Below are 21,946 nucleotides of genomic sequence, written 5' to 3' on the forward strand. Positions count from 1 at the left end.
ACTGCGTGGAAGTGGCACATCAGGTGCTGGAGTGGATATGCCTGCCCCCTGGTGTGTTAGTGGAAGGCACTGACACACCAGGGGGCAGAGATGGGGACGGTGTGGGTACAGCAGCATTCATCAGAGCCACCCCTTGTGGCAGCAATGCCATGATGAGGCTCTGTAGGGCATGGTAGACCCCAGCTACTTTTTTCTGATGTGCAGAGGTGGCTGCCATCCTTTCCGCCTCCATCTGCACCATGTCCTCCATGAGCCTCCACATGTGTGCCAGCTCATGGAGGGAATCGCTGGAGCCAGTCTGAGAAGACAGGTGTTCTCTCTGCATCATGACTCCAGCGATGTCAGTCAGGGCTCATTGGAGTGGGCCTTGGGTGTCCGTTAGGGACTGGAGCTGGTCCCTGATGGCACCTATGGATGGCTCCCAGTTTGGTAGCTATGAGGCCGAACCCCACCCACCTGCTCAGCCGTCTCCTTCTGGCCCTCCAACATATGGTATTGGAATGCCATGGTTTGTTCCTGGGGGTCTTGAGAGAGTGCCGGGGTTGTAGGCACCTCCTGCTGGGTGCTTTGGGTAGTCGGTGGGGTCTCCTCAATGTAGCTGGACTGCCCTAATCCTGGAGGTGAGTTGCGGATGATGTCCATGATGTGTTGGATGGCTTGGGTGTCGATGCTGGCGTTGTCCTCCTCGTCATCAGTGAAGAGTGGCTGGGACTGCTCTGCAGGGGGTGTTGATGGTGCCCCTGCAATGTGAAGGAGAGATGGTGTATTATGTGTCCACATGTATGTAGCCGCATGGTACATGTTGACATTCATACAGCATTGCATTGTACAGATCAGGTGCATGACCCAGAGTCATTGTGGGTGTGCACTGCTTGATTGTGCATGTGTGCCATTGTGGCCCTCTCCACCCGACCCATCAGTACCTGGTGGTCACTCACCTTGTTGTGGTTGTGTTGTGTCCTGTCAAGCAGTGTCCGGCCCTCCGACTCCGGCCACGGTCTCCACACTGATGACTGTCAACACCAGCTCCTCCATGTCATCCAGCATGAGCTGTGGGGCTAGGATCCCACCTCCAGTATGCATTGCTGCCTTCTGGTTGGCTGCAAGTTTCTCCTTGGTCATTCGCTTGATGTCAGTCCATCGCCTCTTGGCCCCGTCCATTGATCTCCTGTGTGCTCCGACGGCATTCACCTTGTCCACAATGTTCCTCCATATCCCAGTTTTGGTTCCCAATGACATATTGGAGGTGACAGTTGTTGATAGTGTTCCATCACCTCCGTAATCCGGATCCTGTTTTCCTGGGGACTGAAATTTGTCTTCCTCTTCTTCTTGTCCTTGCCCTTCCCTGTCCCCAAGGTCCCAGGCTGGTCAATTGCGGTGCTTGTGGGGTTGCGCTCGTCCTCTGCGCCTGCTACGGCTGCCTCCATGGTGCTTGGGAGTTGGGCAGTTTGTGTTTGGGTTTTTTTTCTACTTTTTTACTGATTTTCCTGCCTGCCATGTGTGTGTTGCAGGTCTGGCACTGATTATCGCTGATTTGCTCATCGCGATTTGGCCCATCGCATGTTTTTTTGCCTTGAAGTTTTTGTTTTTATTGCCGTGGAGGTGGTTGTATCGCGGACATTGGCCGCGGTTTCGGCAGACTATCGCATGCTACCGCCTTTTTGTGAATTCCACGTTAACACAGGGTTATTTTCCCACGATCGGCTGCAATGTGTAAAGGTACGTTAGCTCTTTTTGGTGATGTTTAGCACACGTTCTTGTGAATATACCCCTATGTAACTATTAGTGCAATGCAGAGTAGCAACCAAACTTGTCATACCATTTCGGGCAAGGGCGAGAAAGAAGCCCACAGCCATATTTACTAAACTTGGCTTGCTGCTTCTCTCTTACCCTGAGTTGGTGCACAAGCAGGCTGAAGAGTGCCATCTACACACCTTTGCACCATGAGACAATGGTGTGTTCATGATCCCTAGCAGGATTGGATGTGCATTATTCAATACAGCACACATGACATTTGTGAAATGTTGGAAATATAAATATGTTTTTCCAACTTTGTGCCTTGCTCAAGGAGCAGGTATGGTTTTATACGAAGTCCAAACTGTACATAGGGATTTGCATCAAAAACATGGGTACTTGTGCTGGATTGCTCAAATAACAACCATGTAATATCCTCTTGATGAAAAGTGGTGCAAAATTATATTTGTCCTAAAACAATTTCACTTTTCCAGAAGAAAATACAAGTTTTTATGATGGAAAGTGAATACCCTCTCAAGGCCTTACGCATCTTTGAATCACTTTCTATGACTTTGTGTCTTGATAAATCTGCCCCAAACAACATTACAGGTCACACCTGGAACAAGAATACAGGAGACAGGTCATTTGCTGTAATGTTTCAATTTAAACAATCATTTTTTATGAGCTGAAGGTCAATGGAGGCTACAGGTTGCAAAGGAGGCTTGTATACCATTTGCGGGAGCATAGTTTCTGGATGTCTGCGCCTGACATTACTTGCCCACCATCTTCTTCACAGGCAAAGAGCACCAGGATCACAGGGCACACTACAATGCCAAGGGTCCACTTTGGCAGGGTACACACAGGTGCCGCACCTCAGCAGCAGCCAGTACTTAAGGGCTGCTAAACCCCCGCAACGCTGGTGGGGCTAAAGCTCTGTGGGGGTTTCAGGATGCAAAGGAGGCTTGTACACCATTTGCGGGGGCATCATCTCTGGATTACTGTGCCTGGCATTACTTGCCCACCATTTCCTTTATGGCATACTACACCAGGATTACAGCACACACTACAATGCCCCGAGTACACTGCAGCAGGGCAGATAGAGGTGCTGCACGTTAGCAGCAGCTAGCACTTAAGGGCTACTAATCCCCCAGAGAAAAGTGGATCGTGATCGGGGCAAGAGCAAACCCATGTGTGCCAATCCGTGGCTGACCAAGGCCAGGCGGGGCCCACTCTATTGGTCTTTAAAATCTGGGCCCGCATTTGAGAGATGGTAAGAACGCTCTTTTTGTCTATGGTAATTGATGTTGACTGTCTTTTAGCCCTGTTTAGTTAAAACAGCATAAATATGGAAACGCGGAAACTCATGGAGGGAAAGGCATGAAGCCATAGTAAACCAGCAATGCCATTGCACATTATCTTATTAATGCCATGAGCATAATACACAGTGAAATTGCTAATGCAGAGGTAAGGCTAGCTGCAACTAAGTCCACCTTGCATAGTGCTATGGAGAATCTCGGTAGATTGGGTTGGATCGCTCTAGAAAAGTAAACCGGTGCAATTGCATTGTCACAAATTTCTGCTCCCCAAGGTGGTTAAATCTTTCCTTTCTGACCTTGGTTATAGACATCATCTTAGAGATAATATAATGTGGGGTAATCACAGCTGAACTCCTTGGCTTGCCCTATAAACCCACTTTGATTATTAACATCTATAATGGCTCTGCACACTTACTTTCTCCACTTAATCCCAGATTATATACCTGTTCCACCCTCTAACAGATTTGCACATCTCACAAGTTGTGAGGAACAGGACTGACTTCAGGGACTCAGCAAGCCTGAATTAACTGTCTCCCTGAACATAGATTCAGAATATGTTTCAGTGGCATGGGTGGTTCCTCTGCTAAGCCAGAGGAACGTCCCCCACTGTCTTTCAGCACTTGAAAAAAGGTTACTATCATTTTATTTTCCTGTGCTGAGGCAGTTTTGCGGGACGGGGCTAGGCTGGGCAGCGTAGGGGTGAGGAGGAGTAGCACTCTAAGTGCCTATGACTGTTTGGCTGGCCAGCCGCCTCGTGCCGTTGTACTTTGCATGTAATCTACGCAGGATGCATTAAAGCCTGGATGGAGAATGTGCCCAAGCTCAGACAAATCACAACACTGCATTGCAGTGTTGTGATTGGCTAAGGAAGCATTGGTGCTTCCTGCTTCATGTTAGCGGAGAACCCAGGAAGAGGATAGAGAGGACAAAGGCGGCTGGCCAGCCGTCTGGCCAGCAGGTAAGTGATCTTATTATTATTAATATTGATAACTGCCCCTCTCATATTAAAAGTTCATACTGCAGACCACATTGAAACCAATGGTAGCAATGGTAAAAGCCTTAGATGGACAAATGTTAAAGGTACCGTTCTCCTAGAAAGTATAATAAAAGAAAACCTTGATGATTTTGTTACTTGACCTGATCAGAACACCTCTCCATGTGAAATTTTTGTTGCCTTTTGTAAATTGATGGCAGAAACTGCTGGCAAACTGAGATCTGACAATAAGGCCACTGATAAAAAGGCTCATGGTTGTTTTGACCATAATTGCTCACATGCCAATCAGAACCTGAAGAAAGCTCTGCAGGTCATACCCAGAGAATGGGAAAACATTGTTTACCCTGAGAGTCATTTATAAACAAGCATTGGCAAAAAGGAGAAGAGAGATGCAAGATAGGGCCTGGGCCAATTTAGAACAGGCAGCCGGCAATGGTGATAATACACTTTTCTGGAAAATTATTAATCAGCCATGTCTTAAAGATTCACCTACTTTCAAGTTTTAGGCCCTTGTACAACAGGAAGATTGGTTAAAAAATTACAGAGGGATTTTTAATCCCAATGACCTTAATGCGATTATCTAACCCCCCATTGCCATACACCCAACAGGTCCTGCACATCTAAACTCAATAAGTCTAGAAGAGGTAACCATTGCCCTAGAACGGTCTGCTAATGCAAACGTGCCTGGTCCTGACTGGTTATCAATAGGTACTTTTTAATCGTATGTTACCTTACTGGCCCCTACATTAGCGCAGGTTTGCAACACAGTGTGTGGGAAATGAAGGACCAAAAAGAGGATCCACTATATTAAAGTTGAGTATTTAGCCGAGACTCAACATTTTTCATACCTTGGTATGCAATTTTCTAGCAGTGGTCAGTGGGGGCCACAGCTAAAAGCCTGGAAATTGCAAATCTATATAAGCCCTTTTCAGATTCTCTGCTAAAATAGGAAATAAACCAATTACAGCATTATTGATCCTATACAGAAATACCCAGTGTTAGCTATGGGGCCCCATTGTGGGGTTAGGCAAATTGCTCTCCCCTACAAATACAAGCGAATCCTTTCTTAGGAACTGTTGGACTTAACCCTTTTGTAGGGGTATCCTCAAACCTTTTGCGTCTTTCTCCTATTTTTCCTTGACCTGTTGTTGTTGGCTGTAGGACTCTGGGCACTTTACCACTGCTGATCAGTGCTAAAGTGCATTTGCACTCTGTATAGATTATGTTTAAGAATTGGTTATCCATGATTGGCATATTTGATTTACTAGTAAGCCCCTAGTAAAGTGCACTGAGTATGCCGGGGCCTGTAAACCAAATGCTACTAGTGGGCCTGCAGCACTGATTATGCCACCCACATGAGTAGCTCTGAAAAAAAAATTCAGACCTGCCACTGAAGTGTCTGTGTGCAGTTTTGAACTGTCATTTCGACCTGGCAAATACACCCACTTGATGGGCCCTAACCTTTACCTTTCTTACATATAATGCACACCTATGGTAGGCTCAAGGTACCCCCCCCCCCCTGGATCGGGTGCAGTGTATGTGAAAGGTAGGACATGTACTAGTATGTGTGACATATCCTGATAACGAAATACTGCCAATTTTGTTTTTCACCATTGAAAAGCTATCTACCCAATAGGATAGAATTGGAAATACTTTGTAACATCTTACAAGTATTTACTTCCCATTGGGACAAGAGAGAGAAATAAAATTTAGGCTCTATGAACTTAGAATTTAATAACACATCGATTAGTAAATGCCATTTTTAGAAAGTAGCCATTTTCTTGTTTAACCATTCTGTGTGTCTCTGCTTGTTTGTGTATTGACTGTCTAGTTTTGGAGTGACTAGGGCTGGGGATGTACATTCTCTTTAGACAGCCACTGGGGGGGTTGAGGTGTGCCTGGCCCTTCCTGCATGACTCAAAGCTGAGTTAAATAGACATTGGCTGAATTTAGAGCAGTGGGAGGAGTTTTCCTAGCACCTAAAAAGGGCCTGTCTCCCTTGCAGAATGCTGTCTCCACCCCTGTGGTCATACTGAACCAGTGAGGACAGAAATGGTTTGTACTGGGCTCAAAGTCTCTTGCACAAAGAGAACAAAGACATTTTGGGGTATACTTATTACGTTTGAAACCCCAGAACTTTTGATTACTTCCGGACTCAAGAGGAATCTTTGCCAAGGAGAAGATCTGTGTGTAAGAGTACTGCCCCTTTGTTGTGTGCTGTGTGGGGTTGGCCTGCAGTTGCTGTTTCTGCCAAGGAAAGACAAAGACTGGAACTTTGCTCTAAACCTGCAAGGGCCTGTGTGTTCTGGCCTCCTGTTTGAAGTCTCAGGGACACAAAGACTTCACCCCCTGCTACCCTGAACTCTGTTGCTGAGAATTCTGACCTTCCAGGAGGTGCCTATTCCAGTTCTGGGCCTCTGAAGGCTGTTCCTGCTGTTTTGGAGCTGGAAATAAAGATGAACTGAAGAAATCAAAAATTGATACATTTCTCTTCTTGCAGCTGTTTTTCAGACACAGCACTGCTGTGCGAGAAGAATCTACACGCATCGCTGTGATGCTGCAGAAACCGACAGAGTGCCTGTCACGGCTACAAGAACCTATGCATAGAGGCATTGCAGCTGAAGAGACTGAAATCACGCCGCCCGCCGCAGCTGCATCGCACACCGATGCATGTCGGATTTTCACGCATTGCACCTGTGCGGCAAATTTTTCTGATGCATCACTCACAGACCAGAATCATCTTGGAGTCAACGCATCTCTCCCCCCTACGGACCGGATTCGACGCATCACTTCGCCTGCGTGTAGCAGAACTGTTTGCATCGCCTCTGCAAGCCCACGGGAACTGACGCATCTTGTTGCTTCTTGACACTTCCCATCTCTGCGGCTGTTCCGGCTGGTAAATTTTGTTGCATCTACAGGTACTGTGTGAGAAATCACGCATCCATAGTTTTCTATGGACCCAGCTGCGTGAAACGTTTTAAAAAGTCATATTCTTTTTACATGTATGTTGGATTTTTGTCATTTTAGTCTTGTTGAGATTAGATAAAGATACTTGTTTTTTCTAAACTGGCGTGGTGTCCATTTGTGGTGTTATCACTGTATTACTGTGTGTTTTGAGTATAAATACTTTACACATTGCCATTGGTATAAGTCTGTCTGCTCGTGCCTAGCTACCCAGGGAGGGACCAGGGGTTATCCAAAGTGTGTATTCCCCTTATCCTGACTAGAAGCAAGGGTTCATATTTGGACAAAGGTACCTACCTCTGTCAACTAGATAGCCCCATTTCTAACATTGGTGGTCAGCGGTGAGGATTTGAACTTTTATTTGTACTTGACGCACAGTGAGTAGTGTACATTACTAGTTTAGTGCAGACCGCTACGCAACCACATACAATTTTTCCTTGTTTCCCTTTGGATTTTGGTTTTTGGAACTCTGGTTAGTTGTTGCATCTGTGAGGCATGTGAAAATGGAAATCAACTTTTGGCACCTGTACATATACACAATGAGTAAACTAAAAGTATTTTGCAAGGAGAGAGGGCTACTTGTGAAGAGGAGATCAAAAAGGCAGGATCTGGAGACAGCCCTGTATAGCTATGAAGTACCATGCTGGGAAGCAATGCTGTCAGATGACTTCAAGGAGGAATCCGAGGGGGAGGGTCCATAGCCAGAATATCCAGAGGGTGGTGGTCCTGAGAAGGGAATATTGTGGGGAAGATTGGATTGTGAGGAAAGGAATCAGAACCGCACTCGTGACGGGAGGCTGAGACAGCTGGACCAGTTGTGCGAGGAGATAGAGCCTAGTCTTAGCTGAAAAGGAAATGTGTTTAGCTCATGATATGAGCTTGGCTGGGCTGGAGGTGGAGTCCAGCTCAGATGGTGGCAGCGGAAATGTGATATTTAGTGCTGAGGAAGAAGTACACATACCCAGAGTGTAGTATTCTTGCGTTATGATTCATGCTCTATGTTACCTTGTCCTAGCTGCTCAGCCTGTGTGTGTGTGTTCTGTATGGAATGATGGTGAATGGGCCATGAGTGGAATGCTTGGGTGATTGGATGAGTGATGACAGATGGTGAGCAGGGCTGAGCAGCTAGCAGGCTGCTCCTGGTGGGGGTGCTCTTCATCACTTATACACCTGCCGATAAGGATGTATGCTACCTGTTTGCTTACCTGAATAAACCTACTTGGATTACATCATACCAGCGTGGACTTGTTTACTACATACATTTTTGCGACGAGTTGGGGATGTTCCCACTCTCAACAGTTGGTACAACTAGCCTGAAGAGACTTAAATAGGATTTCTACAACATGTTGGGAAGAAGCTACACCAGGGAGAAGACGTCAGGCGTAGACAACAGGAACAAGACGCAAAAAGCAGGAGCCACAAGATGAAACACAGAAACTAACGGAGCCACAAAGTAAACATAAAGAGCATGCCAGGCAGCTCCAACAGTGTCCATTTACATCGGACAGCCCTGCCCAAGCGTGCTGCACTGTGTGTTTTATGACAACGTTGAGAATAGTTGTGCCTCAAAGTAAAGTCAGCCGCTACACGTTCGACATTTTCAGTGCTGGCTCTTATTTCTTGGACATTTGTGCTGAGTGTCATTCTCCATGACGACCTGCATTCTCATCAGATGTGTACTTTGGAGGGGACAGGCATGTGCGGTGTGCTTTTACTACATTTTGGGACGTGGTGGTGTTGGTTTGACACGCCTGACTACCAGCAATGCACTTGCACAGAAAGTGCCAGCCGGTGTTGGTTTGACACGTCTGGCTACAAGCAATGTACCTCCAAGGGAAGTGCTAGCCGGTGTTGGTTTGACATGTCTGGCTACAAGCAACCTATCTCCAAGGTAAGTGCCAGCACAACGTAAGTGTGCCCAATAAGGTGGATGAACTTTCACAAGTGCAGTAACTGATCTATTTGTTAAACGGTGTGAAATCTTATCAGGGTACCTGTGCGCCTCAGGGGCTCATGTTCCTGTGTAGTATATAAAGGGGTGGTCCCAGTGGGTATAACATCAAAAAGTGTTGTCAGACAGGACAAATTATTAAACAAAAATGATGGGAACAGCCAAACCTAAGAGCGGGAGTGGCTATGTAAAAAGCAATCTAATGCTTGACCTGAGACTTATTCAATACTGGGTTGTGATAGCTCCTATCCAAACTTCAAAAGCCGGAACAAATCATATACCCTGATTTATTCGGGCTTTTGATGTTTTTTGATTTTTGGATTTGGTTTCCAACCCACCTGTCCTTTGGAGTCATTTGGATAGGAGTTATCACAATCCAGTATTGAGTAAGTCTCAGGTCAAGCATTAGATTGCTTTCTACATAGCCCTCCTGCCCTTAGGTTTGGCTGACATCCACCTCATTTCAGGTGCTTTCTCACTCCTCCGATGCCATGAGAGGCCGACACCATGTCTGTTCCCATCATTGATGTGTGAGAACCCTCGTGCCTCCCATTGACGGTAATTTTTCATACACACTCCTCGATAGGGACGTTTTTTAATTTCCCACTATAGTCATCAGGGATGTGACACACCTCCTTTCTTTCCCCAGGTGCCCTGAAACCCCACTCCACCTACACACTGTCCTGAGGAAGACCCCCACTGTAAGGTTCCCGAGGTGGCCTATGTTTTGAAGGGGGTCGAAACGTCGACAATTGCCCAATGCCAGTCTTGCCTACAGTACTTGAATTACTGAGCTATTATATGTTACATGGCAGACTAGTACAGATGCAATGTACTTTAATTTTGAATGCGATTGTTGATTTGTGTCCTTCAACACACAATTAATATGTGCTTGTACTACATGTGATTTGCACTCTTTACCATCCCACTACCTCACCAGAATCACTACCTTTCCCACTCCTACCCCTTTCCCCTGGGCACTGCATTTTTTGCAAGTGATGCATTTAATGCTCAATGTTTCTTTTCCGTTTGAATAACCTATGATCAGTGTCAGTGTGATTAAATAACACTGAACGTTAAATTGTGTTCTGATTTCCTTTTCTTAAATTTTTGTTTATTAATGTGTCCTGTTTGTTGTAACCATGTTCCTGTGTAAGCACCACCTTGAGGCACACATCCTTTTAGCAGCGGAAGCAGTTACAAATGTCAGCGAATGAGGGCAAAGAGAGGTGACACACTTTGTCTGTCATTTGTTGAGTTGCCTGAGACTTCTTGACTGTGGGCGAAAGTAAACCACTGTATTTCTGTTTAAAATTGAGGCACGAGCTGGGCACAGCATGCACACACTCAGCGCGAGCATTTTTTAAAGAAGATGTTGGTTTAAGTTAAACGTGCCCAACTTTACCTCATTAGTCAAAGATCCCTCGGTGATGTTGTTGTCCATTCTGCCATCGGACGTGTATTCTTCGCAGCATTGTGCTGCCGAAGGATGTTGTGCAGCAGAAAGCGCCGGGAGCCTTCCGTAGCGGTGTCTCATGCATGCCGCCATTTTGTGCTTGGAACCTCTACCCACGCATCGGAGCATGGTTGCGTACTCTTGTGGCCCGCAGGTGGATTTCTTTCTGCCAACCACGTTTTTGGTCAATAAAGTTAAATCAAATTTGAAGTTCAGCGGGAATGTTGTTTTTGTGTGCACCTTCAAGTTACAGGTACTTTCTCTTCTCCATCACTGGTGCGTGTGCTTGACTGAAAAAGGTGTACAGTCGTGGGTTCTCAATTTTCTTTTTGGAAATTTTAAAGGAACGTGTTTACAGGAGCATATAGCACTGGATCGTTGAGGTTAAGCTGCAGTTGTGTTTATGGTGACTGTGGACATTTTTCACAAACAGCTATATTACCACAGTGTATGGCAGTTTGACTAGGACTGCTACATGCATTATACAAGTGATGGAATTAACCTTTTGTGGGTGTCGCCGTAGTGGATTTTCTCGGGTGAGAGGTTGCTCATCGGTGTGGGATATTGTTTAATTTTGTACTATAATTAGAGTTGCTGTTGGTGTTCATGATCATATTGTTTACACTAGTCTTAATGTGGTTCCCCATGTGTTTCTGTGGATTGCACTCACTGTTGTATCCCTTGCTGTGAGTTAGGAATGGGTTTAGTCCCATATCCTCACATTTACAACTTACTGTATTCTTTGCTGTGGGATAGGAACAGGTTTATATCCCATATCTTCATGTTTACAACTTACTGTATTCCTTACTGTGGGATGGGAAAGGGTCTCAGTCCCATATCCTTTTGTATACATTTGACACATCATGAAGTATGCACTTTATGTTCTATTTCTGGGTGCAACTGTTCTACACCTTGTGTGCGTAAGCCACCATGTGCTGCACTATCAATTTTGTTCAAGGGTTTTGCCCCAGTGCGTAAGACACCAAGTGCCACCCATTTGTTTTTGTTGTGCAGGGTTTTGTCCTTGTTTGCCTCCTTACATGGAGAGCATTACGTAACATTGTTGTCCCTTGTAAAAGTTGGGTTAGGATATTGGGTTCTCAGTCCCTTTGGTCCACATGACTAATCTTCTTTCATGGAGAACTTACATTTTGGCGTTGTTTACTTACCTGAATAACCCTACTTGGATTACATCGTACCAGCGTGGACTTGTTTACTACCCAAAGATTTGTCATCTGATTTGAAGGGGGGGGGGTAACATACACCAGGGGGTTAAGGTTCTTGAGGTAGCTCCAGTGGTGCGTAGTGTCCCTGAGGTGGATTGGGGAACTGGCACACGGGTCCATATTCCTAGTGGTGGAAGGGACTCTCTACTGACTCTAGATGAGAGGAGCAGGGAGAGGGGTTCCCCCATGGCAGACACCTTGGTATGTAAGTATGGAGACCGCCCAAAAGAGTGTGGGTTGAGTGAGAGAGACAGTCAGACACTGTCTTGCCAGTCTCAGGGGGTGATGTGAGGTACATATGTGAGGCACTGGATGGTGAGGAAAAGAGTAGCTTGGTCAACACATCTGTGGGGCTGTGTGATTCAATTGTTGGAGAGCATATTTTAAGTACCTGTTTTCAAGAGCTATGCCAACAGCCGGTAAAGTGTGAGTTCTCAGACCCCAGGGAGTCAGCACTGGAGGCAAACCTTTTAGTGGATTCCAGAAGGACTGAAGACGCTTTTAGGAGTGAGTTAGGTAGGGGAGGTTTGTGGTAGCCCAGATTGGTCCCAGTAGTGGGGGGTTGTAGGGTCCCACGTCCTTTCTCTATGAGGAGAAAGAATATGAGTAGGCAGTGTCCCAAGGTGCTTGAAACCCAGTCCCAGGGCTTTGCTGGTTCCATGAGTGAACACCAGGATGGGGACCTAGTCTGTAAAGGGAGCCTTTCTCCTGAGGGGATCCCAAAGTGTTAGGTGAACTGGGGAGACTGCTGTAACAAGCATCCCACCAGTTTTGGTGTCTGGCAGCTCCGCTCCAGTTGGGAGGGTACATGAGCCCAGAGAAAAGGGTGAGGGGGAGGCAGTCACCAGTGGAAGGACCAGTGGGTCAGGGATTGCCAGCTCTGAGGTCAGAGCACCCCAGAACTCACCCTGGTGAGGCCACATCTGGCCTGGGGGGTCTTCATGCTCGGTTGGGTGGACAGGAGGCTGGAGACCTGCGCCAGACAGACTCTCGCACAACTCATGTGGAGTGTTTTTCCCTTAGGTGGGGTGTGTGTACCCCCCGGAAGTCATGGGTTGCCAGGCACAGGTCCAGCCTAAGGGTACATACCCTGGGTTAGAGGACCAGGTTCAGAGTGTCCCCATGACCTGGAGGAAGAGGCAACTACTAACAGTGCCCCTACTGGTTGTCTTCTTGGATTGCCACTACAGGTGAGAGGGTGCAAAGCCCCACCAGCGAGGAGGACTAGGTGTGGGAGAGCCCATCCCAGTCCTGTGTCCAGCCTCAGTGTATAGACCCTGGGCTGGGGTACCAGTTGCAGGATAGTACCCCTGAACTGGTGGGAGAATTGTGCAGAACACCTGTCACAGGTGCCCTGACAATTCTGGAATTGAGGGGTACTGCTCCCAGTGGGAAGGTGCAGAGCCCTGGGGAGGGGCACAGGGTGTGGGAGAGCCCACCCCAGTTTTCTTTCCAGCCACAGGTTACAGACCCTGGGCTGGTGTGTCAGTGTCAGGATGCCTTTCTTGACCTGACAGGACAGAGATTAGACAAAGGGTGCCAGGCATCTGGAGCTACTGCCCCTCAATCACGGAGGCCACAGAGGTTAGAGAGGCCTGAAAGGCATGAGGCTTGGCTCTCACTACTGACAGATGTCAGTGATCACTGTGGCTTGCTCTCCTGGTGGACAGAGTTACCCCTGGGAGGGGGCAGGAGTAACACCCTGGGGGTGGACTGGGCCACATCACTGTGTTGGCCGAGTTGGTACTGTCTGCCTGTTAGGACACATCAGTGAGAAAAGTAAGTTTAGGCACAGCACAAATGGGGTCCAGAGGTGAGGAGAAGGGTTTCAGATGGGCCAGGTTAGTGGGCCCTGAGATAATAGATATAAAGATACAATTGCTGTTGTGTGTGGTTGGGTTCCTTGTTCTATCACCCTAAGCAGGGAAGCCCATCGAGGTACGGATTGGTCTACCCTGGCTTTAGGCTGGAAGGGGTTGTATTGGACTTGGCCCTTTTTGCAGGGTTATCCCCCAAACCTTTTGCTTCTTCCTCCTATTCCTTCTTGATCTATTGTTGTTGGCTATAGGACTCTGGACACTTTACCACTGCTGATCAGTGCTAAAATGCACATGCTCTCTGCATAAATTATATTTATGTATTGGTTGATTGGCATATTTGATTTACTGCAAAACCACTAGTAAAGTGCACTGAGTGTGTCATGGCCTGTAAATCAAATGCTGGCAGCCCTGCAGCACTGATTGTGCCACCCACACGAGTAACCCTGAAAAAGTATCTCAGACCTGCCACTGAAGTGTCTGTGCGCAGTTTTGAACTGCAATGTTGACCTGGCAAGTGCACCCACTTGCTAGGCCGTAACCTTCCATGTTCTTACATGTAGGGCACCCCTATGGTAGGCCCAAGGTACCCCCTGGGTCGGGCGCAGTGTATGGGAAAGGTAGGACATGTACTGGTATGTGTGACATGTCCTGATAGTGAAAAACTGACAATTTCTTTTTCCACTATTGAAAGGCTTTCTGCCCCATAGGATTGAATAGGAAATACTTTGTAACATCTTACAAGTATAACTACCCATTGGGACAAGATAGTGAAATAAAGTTTAGACTCTGAACTCAGAATTTAATAACCCATCTTTTAGTAAAGATGGTTTTCAAATTGTGTTTGGAAATTCAATTTTTAAAAAGTAGGCATTTTTTTGTTTAACCATTCTGTGTGCCTCTGCCTGTTTTTGTATTGACTGTCTGGTTTTGGAGTGACAGGGGCTGGGGATGTACCATCACTTTAGACAGCCACTGGGGGTTGAGGTGTGTCTGGCCCCTCCTGAATGACTCAGAGCTAAGATAAATAGGCATTGGTTGAATTTGGAGTAGGGGGAGTAGTTTGCCTTGCACCTGAATAGGGCCTGTCTCCCTTGCGCAATGCTTCCCCCCGTGGTCATACTGAACTAGTTGGGACAGAACTGGTTTGTACTGGGCTCTAAGACTCTTGCCCAAAGAGAACAAAGACATTTTGGGGTATAAGAAAACACCTTAAACCCAAAAACTTTATATTACTTCCGAACTCAAGAAGAGCCTTTGCCAAGGAGAAGAGCTGAAAAGCTGTGAGGATGAAAACTTATCTCTTCCCCCTTTAGGCTTTTGCTTCAGTTGTATTTGGGTGGTGGTCCTGTGTTTTGTTTCAGCGCTGGGACGCTCAAGGGCAGCCATGCGCTTTATAAATCTCTTTTCATTTCATTTCATTTCATTTCATGAGTACTGCCCCTTTGCTGTGTACTGTCTGGGGTTGGCCTGCAGTTGCTGTTTCTGCCAAGGAATGGACACATTCTTGAACTCTGCTACAAACTTGCTTTAAGAAAATCTCCAAGGGCCTGTGTGTGCTGGCCTCCTGTTCAGAAGTCTCAGGGACACAAAGACTTCACCCCCAGCTCCCATGAACTCTGTTTTTGAGAGTTCTGACCTGCCAGGAGGTGTCTGTTCCAGTTCTGGGTCTCTGGGGTTGTTCCTACTGTTTGCGAGCTGGAAGAGAAGAAGAACTGAAGAAATCAACGCATCGCTCTTCTTGCGGCTGTTTATCTGACATAGCACCGCTTTGAAAGAAGATCTCCACGCATCACCACACTGCTGCCGAAACTGACTGACGCAGCACCTGTTGTGGCTGCAAGAACCAACGCATCGAGGGATCGCAGCTGAAGACAGTTCAGCAGCTCCGGACCAAAATCGTCTTGGAGTCGACGCATCACTTCCCCTTACGTCAATGCATCATTTCTCTTACGTGCAGCAGCACTGTTGCATCGCCTCCCCAAGGTTTCAGGAACTGACCCATCTCTTTGTTTCCTAACGCTTCCCATCTTTGTGGTTGGTTGGCCTTGTGAATGTTGACGCATCTACAGGTTCTTTGTGAGAAATCACGCACCCATCGCTTTCTATGGACCCAGTTGCTTGAAACTTTTTTTAAAGTCATATTCTTAATACACATATGCTGGATTTCTATTGTTTTGGTCTTGTTGTGTTTAGATAAAGTTACTTTATTTTTCTAAACTGGTCTGGTGTCCATTTGTGATGTTAGCACTGTATTACTGTGGGTTTTGAGTACAAATACTTTACATATTACCTTTGGGATAAGTCTGTCAGCTCGTACCAAGCTACCCAGGGGGTGAGCAGGGATTATCTAAAGTGTGAATCCCTCTTACCCCTGACTTGAAGCAAGGGTCGCTATTTGGACAAAGGTACCTACCTCTGCCAACTAGAGACCCCAATTTCTAACAGGCAGACTTTCAGGAGTAACAAAGTCAACTTCCTCCTACATTGTACACAGGAATTGGCAGTATCTTTCCTAGGAGATGCCCTACAGAAGAAGGACTTCAAAATTATCTGTTAACTGTACGAAATATGCAACACAGATGTTATCTTACAATATTACGGCTAGGCACCTTGCATGTATGGTTGCTTCCCCCAAAATGTGGGCTTGGTCACAGATGCTTCCCAAATGTCCATCTGACGGGGAACCTAATCAGTCTCCTGTGCACTTTATTGTGTTCTGTAATTTTTATAGGGACAAAAGAAAGCAAATTTTACAACCTTTGTTTATAACTGGAAATTGTATGCGTTCCCAGGAATCTTTCAACTATTTCTGTACTCTTGACAATGTGGATCTGTTATTCTGTTTCCACCTTTATCTTAACTGCTACCTCTAGAAGGAAATGTCTTGCATGCTCAGAAGCATTTACATACAAGGCTGAGTTAGGACAATGGTTTGGAGTAAAAATGTGATAGATATTTTAATCTGTTTTATTCAGTACAAATGAGAATATTTTGCTCTATTGTTGATGTAGGATATTGTATGTTGATCATCACACATACCTACTGTAGTGAAGTGTGATACTCCTTTACAAGTCATCTATTGGATTTATGAGAGAGGCATGTCTCCAAGGAGATTTTTGAGAGCCCGTGCACAGTCTCATGTTGTTTCAACTCTGCAATGATTTATTGTGAAATGGAAATCTGTTTGATTATATTATTGTATTGTATCTTTTCTTTTTTTGTGATTCTTCTAAGTTTATTACTTTTATGCAAATAAAGATGTATGTGATGATGATGATGAGACATTGACGGTGAATGCATATGCTTTTGTTCATCCTCCAGTGAGAAAACTTCCTAGAACGGAAGTAGCCTCCACCTCACTATGCACAGTGGCTGAGGTCAGGCCAGCTCACCATCTCTAATCTTATATGGCATACTTCAGCCCTGGACATCTGAGCTTGGCATTGATTCCTTTGCCTGGATTGCAAATTACTTTTTCTATCTAACTTGCATAAAGATTAAAGTCTTCTCTCTCATGCATTAGAAATGTCAGTCCTGCCCATATATGCAGAACACGTTGCCTCAGAAATTTACATGAAACGTACAATTGTTATTATTGATAAATTTAGCTTATGGTTCAGGTAATGTTCTTATTGTATTTTATTGATATTCTACTGATCCTCCCCCTCCCCCTCTCTTTTCTTTTTTCCCCTTCTCCCCCTCCCTCCCTCCTTTTTTTTCACTCAATATATTCAATTCAATTCAATTCAATACATTTATATAGCGCGCTACATACCCAGAGGGTCTCAAGGCGCTTGGAGAAGGGTGGGGGATTATTTGTCGAATATCAAGGCTTTAAGTTGCTTTCTGAATGCTCAGTGGTTTTGAGTGAGTCGAAGGTGAATGGGAAGTGAGTTCCAGGTTTTAGCCGCCAGGTAGGAGAAGGATCTTCCTCCCATGGTGGTTTTGTTGATACGAGGTACAGCAACAAGGGCTTGTTCGGAGGAGCGTAGTTGGCGGGAGGGGGTGTAGAAGGAAAGTCGTGTGTTGAGGCATTCGGGTCCAAGTTCGTAAAGTGCTTTGTGTGCGTGGGTTAGGAGGCGGAATGTTATCCTCTTATTGACAGGGAGCCAGTGGAGGTTTTTCAGGTGATCAGAAATATGTTCGTTATGCGGGATGTCTAGTATGAGTCTGGCTGATGCGTTCTGGATGCGTTGGAGTTTTTTCTGAAGTTTTGCGGTGGTACCGGCGTATAGGGTGTTTCCGTAGTCCAGGCAGCTTGTAACCAGTGCGTGGGTGACCGTTTTTCTAGTTTCGGTGGGGATCCAGCGAAATGTTTTTTTGAGCATGCGAAGAATGTTGAAGCAAGATGAAGAAATGGCGTTGACTTGTCTGGTCATCGAGAGTGAGGAGTCCAGAATGACGCCCAGGTTCCGTGCGTGGTCCGTCGGGATGGGTGCTTTTCCAAGGGACTCTGGCCACCAAGAGTCGTCCCAGGCAGAGGGGGAGGTACCTAAGATAAGGACTTCTGTTTTGTCGGAATTCAGTTTCAGACGGCTGTGCTTCATCCACTCGGCTACTTCTTTCATTCCTTCATGTAGGTTGGTTTTGGCGGAGTTAGGGTCTTTGGTGAGTGAGAGGATAAGTTGAGTGTCATCAGCGTAGGAGATGATGTTGAGGTTGTGTTGGCGTGCGATGGTCGCGAGGGGACTCATGTATACGTTGAAGAGGGTGGGACTGAGTAAGCATGGGCGAATTTTGCGGATCTCGCGTTCGCGAATTTTGCGGATTTGCGAACTCGCAATCCGCAAAATCCGCGAATTCCCGCGAATTTGCGGATTTTTTTTTTTTGTGTTCGCCCGTGTTTCTGCCAGTTCGCGAGGGTTTTTACAATTTCGCAATTTGCGAACTTACCTGTCGGGTCGCAAGTTTTGCGAACTTGTTGTTTCTACGTGTCCAGCCTGTTTGGGACACTCTTCTTCATCACTGCCACTCTCTGTCACCACTGCCACTCTCTGACTACTCATGCCACCCTCTGGCCCACCCATGCCACCCTCTGTTTCATCACCACACCCTCTGGTTGTCCAGTGTACATTATTTTCGGCAAAGCAAAGCACACCTTCCCTGCCTCAAGTGACCTGAATTAATTTGGGGCTGATTAATGTGTCACAGAATATTTTTTTAGCTGGCACCTGCTTCCTTAGTGCGCCCTGATTAGTGATCTTTTGCACTTGCTAAGTGCTTTCATTGTTGCAAAATTAGTTACAACACCTGCCCTGCCCCAATTGACAATAATGAATTAGGGGCTGATTAATGGATTTTAACTTCCAGCCTGGCTCCTGCTTGTCTCCCTTAGCTGTAATTCAGGACCTTTGTGGCATATGTGTAACTATTCTGAGGTTCAGAGCAGGGTCACATAATAGTTGCAACTGGCAACTGAACTCTGGAGGGGCCCCTCAGGAAGCACTACAGGAAATGGCTACTAATGATGAGCCTGAACTTTTGAACCTGGCAAGTAGTTTCAGTTTTGCTAAGATCGTATTTCTGCAATTTAGCACTTATTCGCGGGGCGCGAAGTTTTACTGGGAAGCCGCGAACTCACGCGAACAGTGCGAGCAGTGCGAGCAAAATCCGCTGCTCGCGGATTTGCAGATTTTGCGGGAGATTCGCGAATCTCGCGGATTGCGAATTTCCCGAAAATCCGCAAAATCCGCGAGCGAAACGGATTTTCCGCCCATACCTAGGACTGAGTGAGGATCCTTGTGGCACGCCACAGATGACTTCAGTGGCCTCTGACTTGAATGGTGGGAGGCGGACTCTCTGGGTTCTTCTGGCAAGGAACGAGGTGATCCATTCCAGTGCTTTTCCCTGGATTCCGATGTTTCTGAGGCGTTGTATCAGGGTGCTATGACAGACTGTGTCGAAGGCTGCGGAGAGGTCGAGGAGGATGAGGGCGACTGTGTCTCCATTATCCAGTAGAGTACGAATGTCGTCTGTTGCTGCGATGAGTGCGGTCTCAGTGCTGTGTTTGGCTCGGAAGCCGGACTGTGAGGAGTCGAGGGATTTGTTGGTTTCGAGGAAGGCGGCGAGTTGGTTGTTGACAGCTTTCTCAATGACTTTGGCCGGGAATGGAAGGAGCGAGATGGGGCGGTAGTTTTTGAGTTCGGTGGGGTCAGCTGTGGGTTTTTTCAGAAGGGCGCTGAGTTCGGCGTGTTTCCAGCTTTCCGGGAAGGTGGGGGAGATGAGGGAGCAGTTGATGACGTCTCGGAGGTGTGGTGCTATGATGGAGTCTGCTTTGTTGAAGATGTGGTGAGGGCATGGGTCTGTGGGGGATCCTGAGTGGATGGAGTTCATCAGGCGGATGGTGTCCTCAGTGGATATTGGGTTCCATTCATTAAGGATGTTCAAGGGGGGTGAAGGTACAGCAGAAGGTTGGGTGGGTTGGTGTCCGGGTTGGTTGTCGAAGCTGTTGTGGATGTCTGCAATTTTGTCGTGGAAGAATGAAGCTAGGGAGTCGCAGAGGGTTTGAGAGGGAGTGATGTTGTTGGAGTTGGCAGTGGGGTTGGTAAACTCTTTGACGATGTTGAATAATTCCTTGCTGTTGTGGGCGTTGTTGTCTAGTCGGTCTTTGAATGCGGCTTTCTTGGCAGTCCGGATCAGTTGGTGGTGTAAGCGGGTGGCGTTTTTGAAGGCGTCCCTGGTGCTGGTGTTTGGGTCTTTTTTCCAGGCCTTCTCAAGGGAGCGACAGAGTTTCTTGGATTTCATAAGATCATCGTTGAACCAGGGGGCGTTTTTGTTGCCTAGTTTGATTTGGCAACTGGCGCTGTTGGTTAGCCATTGAGTGAGGTTGATGGCTGCTTGGTTGGGGTTCGAAAAGTGGGCAGGGGGGTTTTGGAGAAGCGATGAGGAGATCTGGTCGATGGTGATTTTGTTCCAGTTTCTTCGCAGAGTAGGTTGAGGATGGTTGTGGGTTGTGGTCTTATTGTAGATAAAGTGGACGCAGCTGTGGTCCATCCAATGGAGAGCTGTGGTGTGACTGAAGGAGATATGTTTGCTGGAGGTGAAGATAGGGTCGAGTGTGTGGCCTGCATGGTGAGTGGGGGTATTATTCAAGTTGTTTGAGTCCGAGGTTGTCCAGTAGGGCGGTGGTGTTGCTGTTGTTGCTTTTTTCCAGGTGAAAATTGAGGTCCCCCAATAGAATGTAGTCCTCGGAGGGGAGGGCGTGTGGGGTGATAAAGTCAGTGATGTCTTCACTGAATTGTGCACCGGGTCCTGGTGGCCTGTAGAGGAGGGTGCCTCTGAGTGTGGTCTTGGGGTCGGTGTGGATCTGGAAGTGAAGGTGTTCGGCGCTAGCGATGTTGACGTCTGAGTTGGTTGAGATGCGGATGGAATTCTTGTGGACGATAGCGATGCCTCCTCCTGTTTGCTTGTTGCGGTCTTTACGGATGATCTTGTAGCCTTCCGGGATGGCAATGGTGATGTCTGGGGCTGAGGAGGCGTTCATCCATGTTTCAGTTAGGAAGGCGACGTCCGGAGAGGTGGTGTCTAGTAGATTCCAGAGGTCGATGGCGTGTCTGTGGACTGAGCGGGTGTTGAGCAGGATGCATTTTAGGTGGTTGGTGTCCGGTCTCTGTTTGGTATTGGTGGATGAGGAGTTGGTCTTGGTGCCGTCAAACTTGCAGGAGTTGCATGAGAAGGGTCCATGGGTGTGTCCAGGGGCGGCTTGGGCGCAGTTGGGGAGTCGGCCGGGGTTAAGGGCTAGGAGGGTGGAGGCGGCATAAGTGATGCGGGTGGGGTGTGTGGTACGGGGACCAGGGGGTCTGGCGCTGGGCGCGGGCCAGGCGCGGACGGGCGCAGACGGGCTTACCTTTGGCGCACCTTCGGCGCGGCCGTAGCGCATGGACGCTGCCCTTTGAGACATTTTTTTTAAATGGACAGTGGGGGGGGGGGGGGGGCGGAGCGTGGGAGGGGCAGCTGGGAGGCGGGGAGTCAGGTGGAGTGACGGTGTGGGAGGACGGCACTGCAAACAAAATGGCGGCAACAGTAAACAAACAAATGTTGCAAGGCAGGACGATGTTAGGTACCAGCTGTAAATATAGTGGAGCGTTAATGGGGGAGGATAAAGCGCTACGAGGTAAGGCAGTACTTGGGTGAAGTTCACTAAGCTATGTAATTGTGCAGCCCGTAGGTCGAGGCTAGACTAAATTAGCAATGATAAAGTATACTCGGTGTTCAGTGAAATAAAAACACCAAGCTCTACAAAGCCCAGCAGTTCAATAGTAAAGCGCTAACACTGAGCGCTATGAAGCCCAGCAGTTCAATAGTACAATTGCTAACACCAAGCGCTATGAAGCCCAGCAGTTCAATAGTACAGTTGCTAACACCAAGCGCTATGAAGCCCAGCAGTTCAATAGTACAGTTACTAACACCAAGCGCTATGAAGCCCAGAAGTTCAATAGTGTAAGCGCTAACACCAAGCGCTATGAAGCCCAACAGAGCGATAGTA

General features: G+C 47.1%; 1 protein-coding gene across 3 annotated transcripts in view; it reads right to left on the minus strand.

Annotated features, from left to right (window-relative positions):
- The window catches only part of LOC147698064 (interleukin-18 receptor 1-like), a 477,649-nt gene that overhangs the window by 219,577 nt on the left and 236,126 nt on the right, over positions 1–21,946 (minus strand). The gene's annotated exons all lie outside the window — the stretch shown is intronic.

This window comes from Lissotriton vulgaris, chromosome 8 (assembly GCF_964263255.1).
Source record: "Lissotriton vulgaris chromosome 8, aLisVul1.2, whole genome shotgun sequence".
In the NCBI taxonomy this organism is placed as follows: Eukaryota; Metazoa; Chordata; class Amphibia; order Caudata; family Salamandridae; genus Lissotriton; species Lissotriton vulgaris.